Raw genomic sequence first — 4,115 nt, 5'->3', positions numbered from 1 at the left:
AAGATGCAGCCTGTCGAAAACGACAAGAGCTGTCGCTTGCCGCAAACGACAAGGGTTATTGCCTACCGGAGGTGGCGGGGGCTGCTACCTTGGTAGGGTTAGGGTTTTTTTTTTTAAAAAAAAGGATATAAATTTTGTTAGACCAATCACAGGCTGACACGTGTGTAGTAGCAATATTAAGTTGGATGACCGATAGATGCAATGGGAGCGAATTACGTATAATGTTGGGAATCTTGGGATTAATAAAATAAAATAAACGAAAGTTGAGATTAATTTTGGCGCGCAAACGGAGCAAATTTAGGATTAATCTTAGTAATTTTCCTAAAATTTAAGATTTTGTGATCAACCGATTTTGTTTGAAATGGGCGTGGATCAGACTAATAAAATCGGTCCAAAACCTAAACCTGACTAGTTTTGAATGTTTTATAAATATTTCTGTATTTTTTAATAATTTTAATTATTTTACTCCCTGCGTGTTTTAATAAGTGTAACATTTGATGAATGCGGCCATGTATTAATCAGTATTAAAATTTCTTTTTTTGGCATAAAAACGACATTTTAATATTATACCTTTCTCCTTCCATGATCCCCAATCAAACCTACTACCACTTTTTTATTATTACTATTATTTTTTCCTATTCAATAAACTATTAACCTCATTATCTTTCTTTTGCAATTTTTTAATACTTCAACTACCTCATTTACCTCTAATTTATTTTAGTCAAATCAGTTGTCTAAACTTATGTGTTGTTCAAAGTGTAACAATTATTAAAACTTGGAGGGAATATGAAAAATATACAAGGAGAGTGACTGTTTTATGTCTATTTTGAACTTCTTACATAAAATAGCCCATAATACTACGGACTAAAATATTTGTAGCGTATTTAAGGTAAAATTTAAACAATATACTTTCTCTGTTTTACTAAATTCTAGTCACTCTCATTTTACGCTATCTCCAACGCACTACTTTGACCTATAATATTTTTAATTGTGCATTAGCAAAAGTTATACAAAGTTGATAATTTGAAAATTCTTGATAATAACATGAATCTAATAAGATCCATCTTAATAATATTTTTTTTCTTATATATACGCATGCAATTAGGCATGGTAAAATTTTTAAAAATCTAACCTTGTGAATAGTACATGTTTAGAACTTGGAAAACGAAGCTATTAGAAGTTCTATTTAGAATTTTAAAATAACCGATTCAGTTTGAGACATTAAGGCCGGTTTTTAAGAGATATTGGACCTGATCGAATTGAAAGTTGTATTTAAAAAAAAAAAAAAAAAAAAAAAAAAAAAAAAAAAAAAAAAAAAAAAAAACTCGAAAATTATAAAAATAAATAATAATAATAAAAAAAAGGGTAATCAATAAGTTAATAGGGCAAGGGACGAGTCGTGGGCACCCATACTATCTAGAGTTCTAGACGGTAGAAGCTTCCAAGTAGTAATTAACCGGCATGACTTCCACACGGTGTTGACCCCGTATGTACGTGCGGTTAGCATTTAGTCTATGTACAGTTTCACTACATTAAATATTTTGATAACAACACAAACTTATTGTATAATATTTTAGATCACTTTTGTCCAAAAATAGTAGAAAAAATCTAGCAGTACATTTCATGCACGTTGTTGTCCTTTTCTTAGTAAAAACAACATGGACTAATTCTCATTATTCTAACATTTTACCAAAGTTTCCTTGAAACTTCCTACTTTCTCGCATCAAATCTCCTCTTTATAAACTCCTACCACTCTTCCTCAACTTTATTCAAATTCAACCCATCAAAAATAATCCTAATTTCCCTCTTCTCCTACACCAAATAATTTCATAGTCATACAATATTGTTGGAACGCCAATACAAAATCAAACAATCGATTGATCCCAGCCTAGCAACAAATCGAGTATTGCGAACGATGGGCAAACAAGTGGATTTGTTTGAGGTTGCACCTGAGAATTTGGTCAAGCTTAAGAGATATTCAAGCCCACCAAAGTTGGAGACCATTTTGGAAGAAGACAATGTAGAATTTCTTCATGTTTCTAAGAAAATGATTCATTTTTTGCCTGTTTTGCTCTTTTTTGGCTCATTTTTGGTGTTATTTAGAAATCTTGAGAGTTTATTAAGACTATGAAAATTCAAAATTGGTCGATCGATGGATTTAAGAGCTTCATGAATGCCAGAAAAAAATAATTACAAATTTCTGTGCATATGATGGTAGATTTTCCTGTATTTTATTGCAATTTCGTTTCATCTTTTATGTACATAAATCTATATATAATGTTTCATTGGATTGTAAAGCTGTATTATGTTAATCACGTATGGAAATTTGCAATCTAATCCTATAAAATTATTTCATACATAGAAACTCTTTGGTCTTGTTATAAATTTATCAATCAATCTACCGTTTGGGACCGTGACTATTCTTGTGCCTACAAGCACTTAAAACCGCTCTTTTAACCGTACCATCTAAGACAAGTCAACAATAATGATATAGATACTAGAATTTTGTTATCTACAGTTTATAAATTGTAAGGGCCAGCTACAGATTTATTGGGCTATGACGATGGGCTCTAGGGGCTAGACCGCACTAGCACCCCCCGACTCTATCATATCATATCATATAACTAATATATAAAGCTAAATTTTTAGTCAGGTGACGAGATTGCGACACTTGGCATTCTAACTTTTCGCCAAGTGTCGCGACACGTAGGATAAAGTTATATAGAATTTAATTTGTTGGATAAAAAAACTTAGTTTAGAATTCTATTTTCAATTAAATTTAGATAGAATTTTATGATAAAATTGTTAATTTAGAGTTTTAATTTCGATAAAGTATCAATATTTTATATGTACAAATTGAGTAATAATTTTATTCAAAAAATAATTAGATTATAACTCTCATAAATTATCATATAAATTTATTTTTTGTATCATAATATTTTTTTGAGCGAAGGAATTAGTTCAAAATGTACCACATCCTCCATCATTTATTATATATTCTAATCAATTAAAATAATATACTTCACAATATAATATAATTTTATTGTTGCTTGTAGACCTGTCAATCAGGTCGGGTCACGAGTCATTTCGAATAGGGTCACTATTTCAAGTGACGGGTCAAGAAATGTTTTTCACCAATATTATTATTATTAGTCATTACATGTCTATTACAAAGTTTAAATCGTCACCAAAACACATCAATTCCTAACTAATTTTGTATCAATGATATGTTTTAAAATTTGACATATAGATTTAAAATTTATCTTGAAATTCAATAAACAACCCGGACATCGCACGGGCACAAAACTAATGTTAGGAAAATAGGAAAATATTTTCCTATATTCCTAATACTCAATAATATTTTCCTATATTCCTAACACTCTAGCCTTGGATGAAACTCGAGCCTTTTAAGAGCGAAGGTTCGAGTAATTAAGAGTGTAAGAAGGTCAATTTGAGTTTCATTATAATTCAAGGCTTGAAAATAACGGCATTCGTCTTGATAGATGGGTTTGGAAAAATAATGATATTTGCACAATCTTGACAAGAGGAAAAAAAAAAATTGAAGTTCATATGATATCACTAGAGGTTGTGCAAATCAATTCTGACCAAGACGACTTCCTATAATTGAAGACAAAAAAACATCTAAATAGCCATTTACCTTATACTCAATTAGTGGTTAAAAACTAACAAAAAAGAAGGTACTCCATCAGTTCCAAAATAATTGATAAGTTCGACTTTATATTTTTAGGAAAATTTATTAAAAATAATCTCAACTTTAGCCGGTTCGCTCAAAATAATCTTAAATTTGTATAATTTTTAAAATAATCCGAAATTTAGGAGTCATGCGCTCAAAATGACCCCAACCGGTGACCTAACAGGTTAGGTGACACGTGTCACCACATCATTGACTGATTTTTATAATGAAAAATAACTAAAAAAACAAACAAACCAGCTTTCCCACCCATGAACCACCTTCCCCACCACCACCTATGACCGACAACACTCCTCCCATCGGCACAGCCCAGCTCCGTGGCAGCCATCCTTGCTTTACCAGAGATCTGCTCCCGCTCTGGCACCACCCTTCCCTGCCCCAAGTACACCCGAAATACTTAAAA

Source organism: Chenopodium quinoa, unplaced genomic scaffold, assembly GCF_001683475.1.
Source record: "Chenopodium quinoa cultivar QQ74 unplaced genomic scaffold, ASM168347v1, whole genome shotgun sequence".
NCBI classification, from domain to species: domain Eukaryota; kingdom Viridiplantae; phylum Streptophyta; class Magnoliopsida; order Caryophyllales; family Amaranthaceae; genus Chenopodium; species Chenopodium quinoa.
Note: the sequence above shows the minus strand (reverse complement) of the source record.